Here is a 6,979-nt window from a genome sequence, read left to right on the forward strand (position 1 = left end):
ATATTAAGGAAATATTTTATAGCCATTAAAAAATCATTGTGAGTGATTATTGTGCATAATTTCTGTTCCTCGATAAGATTTTGATGTTCCAGTGGACTTTATGTACAGCCTGGCCTCTGGTTCAATGGTTTTGGTGGTGTTGCTGAGCTTTTTCTCATATCCTCTGTCTCTTATTTGCATTCGAGCGCATGAAAATTTGGACATTCGTTGTCCTTGGCACCAATCAGTACTCTTGGATGAGCGGAATATTCGAAATAGGCCTCCCACTCGAATGCGAGACGAAGAAAAGAAAATATTGAGAATAATAAGAACATTAATTTAATTAATTATCGATAGTTCCCTAAGGCTTTCGATATTTAAGTGTTTTCATTAAGTGATGAAGAAGAAGACAGACGCCGGTAAATAAAGAAGCAGATGAAATGCACACACAATTGGCATAAGAGACTACAGTTTTAAGTTGTTGTGAACCAAGAAGAAGAAACCTGTGGACACCTGTGGACAGGCGTTTGGGGCAGTCTTTGCCAAGGCTTGTTGCAGGGGCGCGTCGGCCTCCAGTATCTCCAGGGCTCGCGGAATTCAATGCCAATCATGTGATCATGTCTCCAAGCTCTGCAAGAAACCAAAGAAGAAGCTCGAACCATGATCCGGGTGGCAGCAACAAGCGACTGGCGTGAGTAGCCAACACTTTTGGCAGCATTAAACGTAAATGTGGGTAAAACACAATCAGAGATACGAATGTTACTGAAGTAGATATTGCATTCCATTGAATAGATGATAAGCTTCCGATTTACGATTCTAGGTAGAACATTTTGGAAGGCCGAAGAAGGTACAATTTAGATGTCGACAGCGGCTGCAAGCCAAGACCTGTCTTAGCCACATGCAAGCAGTGTAAGCTGATAAAGCGAGTGATTATTGATGGTGTACAAAGCTTATATGTTTTCGACGGATTGGGTAAGTTCTGGCCACAGAATCAGCTTGAACCCTGGGAAAAACCACCTAAGGGAGCTAGCAAAGTACAAGATCATTTCGCGAGCAGCATATCCAACGGATTGGCCTAACATCTTGCAAATTGTACTAAAGTCTAACAACAAATTCCCACAATAGATGACGTTCTTAGTGTTATGGTCGATAAAAAGATTACAGTGCAGTTCTGGGATGTGTTCAGCGGAATTTTGGATGAAAAAAGTTCAGATCTCACAACGGCTACGACTCTGTTTGGTCGGTTCCACGTCAATGGCGCATTATTCAGACCATTTGGCGACGTAGCACCTGGCGTGGCACTGTACTTTGAGCAGGAAGGAGCATGTTCGATAGAGCAACGATAAATGGAGGACCACCTACTATCTGAAAGCATTCTGGACATCTTCTGAGGCTCCTTGAGGCCCAGCTCCTGCCACAAATTGTGTGCTTTGGAGCCTCCCATCTGTCCAGTAGATTGGTGAATGCATCTCTCTGTGAGCATGGGCATTCAATTGTTCGCTTTCTATGCTACTTTCCAATGGCTCTAACGAGTGTACTTCATTCCAGCTCCAATTAGGTCTCTTTAAGTCATCGGAAAATGTAAATTTCTGCCTTGGGCCGAGGCCCTAAAAGAAAGCTCCTTCAGTGGCAACCATCATCAACCATCAGCATCATCATCAGCCATGCCATATCCGAATGCACTCAAGCATATAGAGCCATAAACACAGGCAAGCAATGACCACACATAAACGATAGACCAGGGTCCGGGGTCCGGGATCCGGGGTCCCGGTCACCCCAAACAATGAGGCCATAAGGAAGAAAGAACCCAGCGCTCCTCCACGCACTCTTCTTTGCACAATCAAATGGAAATAATTGTGGTGGCAGTGGCAGTGGCTGTGGCAAGACGAAGTGCTCCGCCGCATTGTGCTGGACCATACTCGTCGCACTCATTGAAGTGTTGATGCATCCAGCGGCCTATTGATGTGGCATTGGCAGTGGCAGTGGCAGCAACAGTGGACAGTGGTTGCACTTCCGTACACCGTACTCCATACCCACATCAATGATTTCTTTATTGAGCCCAGATCGGAGAACTCCACTGGGAGACCGAAGAGAACTCTGCCAATTAGTACGTCTATCATTGTCGACAAGAGCAAGGGCCTTTGGAACAAAAGGGATTTTGCGGTTAGTTAGTGGCTTTGCTTAGGCATCGACAGGGGCTAAGCGGGCCCCGGCCGGACGGCGGACCTCAGGTGATGGGGGAGCCCGAATGATTATGAATAAGAGACCGCAGCAAGGAAGTCGTCCCCCGACGGGTAGGCTCTTCCAACTACCATCTCGGGCGCCGGAGGGTCGGCTGATGTGCAACCCCTTCTATGGCCTGTGCTTAAGAATTCTTTCCAAACAATTAAGCGCAGCCTTCTCTATGGGAAATGCCGACACACTCGACTCAAAACCGAAAAACGCAAAAAACGCAGAAAACACAAAATGAGACACGAAGGGGAGAGATTCTAAAGGAATTTCTCAAGTGTTTCTCTGTCGCTACGAGTTATGCAAATTTTTCAAGTCTGCAAACATAAAAAAAAGCAAGTACTCGGGTTGGAATGAAATCTAACCGAAAAGTAACAATCACTTGTACAGAGAGCTGTGGCGAAGCGTATGCCACTTGTGCACAGTACAGTTACTGTCATTTGAATGCCGACTCAAAGGCAGGCCCGAGACCGGCGAGTCGAAGCCGCGATACCCTTTACCAAGGGTGGAACCGAGGATAGATGCCGAGACAGATGGTCAGTTGGTAAGTCAAAAGCAACCACCATCAGCCCCGAACCCCGAGCCCCGAGCCCTGGCTCAGCTCTCGTCTCGTCTCGTCAGTCAGTCATTCAGTCAGTTGGTGAGTCAGTGGTCTCTGGCTCAGGTCCCCCGGCAAATATGACAGTTCACTCGCGGCATCTTGAACCCTCATTGTGGCCGGGCCCGTCTTTTTGGGGGTTGCTCGCTCGGCCAGACCCCCTCTGACTCTCGCCGACTGCCGTTCAATAGACACAGTTTACCGATTGACGGTGTAACGGTGACGGTGACGGTGACAGCGCTGGTGACGGGTACAGTTTGTGCATTGATACTTTTGTGGTGGTCGTGCCACTTGGGTGCCTCACAAGGGCGGCTCGTTGTAGTCGTAACCGGGAACGAGGGTTACCCAATGAGAAATCAATAGAAAAGATGGTTGTAGATCTCCCCTCAAGTTGAAAAGAGGTCTAGTCTTTGGTTTAGCCGCAAAAAAAGTGGAGCCCCTCAAAGTTGGTTATAGCCCAAAACTATCCAAAATGTAGTCCATCTGTACTCTTCAGGCAACCCTCGCCTCAGGCCAGTCAGATAAAATTCTTCTGTTTGCTACCCCCTGGCACAAGGGCTGTGTGTGGAGTGTGTGTTTCGGCTGGATTTAAGCGTTAAGTGGTTATATTGAAAATATTGTATTTACATCAGTAGGTGATTACACACACACACACAGACACACAGGGAGAGAGAGCCTTTAGAGAGCGATGACTCACCCGGGAACGGCGGCCTCAACGAAGGATATTGATAATTTCATTAGACCATTGACCGGAGCCCAGAGATGAGCATAATTGCTGCTGAAATATTTGAAAGGTGTAATCAGGGTCTTCCATTACGACGGCTGAGCAGGAGTGGGTGGGAGGGATGGCCCAGGACCTTATCTGCGGCTTGACTTTGATGGATGCCCAGGGGAAGGGGGGGAGTTTCGAGCTAGGAAGTTGACAAGGCTCTTGAAATACAATTATAGTTCGTGGAGGGTGCGGCTCTTCCTTTTGATTGATGGCAAATTCGGTTTTCACTACTTCATTGTTGGTCAAATTTAAAGCAAACATCTTCAAGCCAACTTCATAAACTGTCTCGGTGCCCCCCCCCTCTCCCCCCTCCCCCCCTACCACACCGCGCAAAAAAGTTCATTAAGTGAGTCCAAAAGTTCGCGGTCCTGTTTCGCCTCTTGGAAACCCCATAAAATAGGCGATGACTCGAAAGACCTACAACCACAAAAAAGGGGAAGCCGACTCTTGTGCGGCAGGGGGAGGAGGAGGGGCAGCAGGACTGACGGGTGAGGGCGCAAGGATATTAATGATTTCGCGCTTGAATTGCAATTGCAACAGCAATGTAATAACAATATATCCATCCACCAACACACACACACACACATACACACACACAGACACGCACTGCGGTCGAGCTGTCAATTTTTTTCGACAACAAAAAACTGCGAACTACATAAAAAAGTGCGCGTACGAGTGGGAAGCCCCTGGCAGCGCCATGGGGTTTCCCGTTCCCCTCCCCCCATCCCCCTTGACCGTTCGGCGCGTTGCCAACGCAATGACAATGCAGTATCAGGATACATATACATATATATATATCACTGCACTTTTCAGTCGAGGAAGCCCGCGACGTACGTATGCACGTGTACAGTGCGTGTCGCGAGTGTAGGTCGAAAGTCGAGAGTCGAAATAGAGATCTTGGGGCTTAGAATTTTTTTATTACAAAAATGAAAAAATCAATATTAAATAAACTTAAATAAATAAATTTAAATAATAAAATAAATTCATTGCTTATTTTTATTATTATTTTATTTGTATTAATAGTACAATAATTTAAATTTATTTATAAAAGAAAATAATATAAAAATTAAATTTTATAAAACTCTTAAAAAAAGATTACAAATTTTTGTAATAATTTAAATTTGTTAAAAAAAAAAAAATTTAAAGTAAATTTTTAAAAATTAATTTGAAAAAACTCTTAAAAAGGGATACAAAAAAATAGTTTTAGTTGTAAAAGGTAGCAAATCGGTAAGAAAAAAAAAAACAAAAAAAATGTTAAGCTGTATTTTTAAATGCGCCTACATGACTTTTTTAAGCTTTGATTTTTTTTAAATTTAAATAATTTTTTTTTTTGTTTTAATTTGTGCTCTCACCAAAATCATTTATTTCAGGTAATGTTTGAGAATAATATATATAAAATATAATGCATTTAAAATATAATATATACATAAAAAAATAATAATTAATTAAATGAATAATATTCAAACCCACTTGTCAATGCACTCATGAAACGTTCTGTATGTCAGGCCGTTTTTTTGTGTGTTTTTTTCGTGTTTTTTTCAGAGTTGATCCGGACTTTTGATGGTCATCTCTTTGCATCCCCTCAATTTGGTTGCTTTGTTGGCATTTTATGCACATTTGTGTTTGTTTGCCAAATGATTTGCACAAAAAAAATTTGTTTTTCGGATTGCATATTGGACAAAATCAATGGAAGGAGGGGAGGGGAGTGGACAGGGGGGCAGGCGGTGTTTGAACCATCAAGTTTTTTTTACATGAAAAATTAATTGAGTTTTTTTCTAGTTGACTGCATTTTTAATGAAATCGTTAGGGTTTGCTTGTGTTCTGTGTTCCGTGCGGCACTGCACTGCACTGGTGGATTTTTTATTTGTAAGGTCATTGCTGCGGAGATAATGCTCTGGGGATAATGCCATACTAAAGAGCCCATTCTCTTCAAAATATATTGGTTATTTTGCTGCAATTATTTGCACAGTTGTTTGATCCAACACTCTTTCTCTCTCGCTCTAGCTCCCACTCCCAATGGACTCTATAAGAAGGAACCGATAAGCGGGCCATAACATGTCACCCAGCTATCATCCGCGGAAACCTGTCGAAGAGCGAGCCTCTCTGTGTTTTATGGCCACTCAAAGGTAATGGAAAAGGGCAGACTTGAGCCCCATAAAACCCCCCAAAAAAGCCAAAGAATTTCAAGCAAAGGAATGCAATTAGTGGTGCCAAGGGGAAAATCTTTCCAGGAAATAAAGTATTCTCCAAAGAAAGACATAATTGCCACACCAAAAAAAAGAGAAAATGAAATCGTAAAAATTATTACAAGAACGAAGCCACCCAAAAAAAAATTAAATTAAAATTTATAGAGGTAAACAAGAGCTAAAAAGAAGGCAATTAAGTTGAGGCTCAAAAAGAAATGAAACCGTAAGGGGGGGGAGGAGAGATAGTTTGTTAAAAAAATCTATGATCTACAACAGAATTAGCCCCAAAATAATGGAAACTGTTCCCGGAATGAATGGATCGCCGATCTTCAATCAAAATGTGAAATGAAATGTTTTTAATGTAGTTTTAAAAACTTATAATTAATGTGAAACGAACTTTTTATCACCACAACTTGATCTACATTTTGATGGATATGCTCCCCCCCCCATCCCCATTCCCAGTCCCATTCCGATCCGAGCCGATCCAAGAAGAAGGTGCCATAAAGCGTTGGGTTTTCGGTAATTTATTAGCTTTTGACCATTTGACCACTCGTTGGCTGTAGTTTGTCTTTCTCAGTTTACTGATCATCAAACCGATCAAAAGTGTGAGGCGGCGGCCCCTGCGTGCTGGCATCTTTGGCCCATTCAAACATCACCGTTTTTTATGTTCCGCCTAAATGTGTGGCAAACTCCATCAAAAGAAATAAACAGAAACACAAATGGAAATATGTAGTAGTTTATAAATTTGTTATGGTTGTTTTTTCGTGTGAGCGCACTGCCGTGCACTGGAAATTGATGATCAAAGTCGAGATCTTTAAACGATTGGTTCGACCAACTTGTACGAATTTGTAATAAAATTGTTGTACGCATAAAACCATTCAATTGGGAGATCTTTTTGATGGGATAACAGTATGTCCCTCCACTTGGGGGAAATATGGAATGGCAGTAAAATACTCGGCTTAGAGAATTTATATATGATTCACTTTGATTACAACAAAAATGTATTCAAAAAGTCGTTTTAATACAGCCTATATATAATTAGATATAAAAAACAACTAAAAATATATTAATTTTGTATGAATTACATTTAATATAAATATGAAAATATTTACTTTATATACGAAATATTTTTAATATAAATACGAAACCATTTAAAGTAAATATAAAAATATTTAATTTAACTATGAAATATATTTAAATTAATTTAACTTTAAA

The 6,979-nt window shown here is 41.9% G+C and overlaps 1 long non-coding RNA gene across 2 annotated transcripts; it reads left to right on the top strand.

Moving 5' to 3' along the window:
- The first annotated feature begins 215 nt into the window (after positions 1–215).
- LOC108150792 lies at positions 216–6,704 on the top strand. 2 transcript variants are annotated; one of them, XR_001774687.2, is made up of 3 exons: positions 216–708; positions 800–951; positions 5,583–6,704. It is a non-coding gene; the product is annotated as an uncharacterized LOC108150792 (long non-coding RNA). The 2 variants fall into 2 exon arrangements; XR_001774688.2 differs by having other exon boundaries at positions 220–670.
- The last annotated feature ends 275 nt before the right edge of the window (positions 6,705–6,979 follow it).

This window comes from Drosophila miranda, chromosome XR, assembly GCF_003369915.1.
Source record: "Drosophila miranda strain MSH22 chromosome XR, D.miranda_PacBio2.1, whole genome shotgun sequence".
Classification (NCBI taxonomy): domain Eukaryota; kingdom Metazoa; phylum Arthropoda; class Insecta; order Diptera; family Drosophilidae; genus Drosophila; species Drosophila miranda.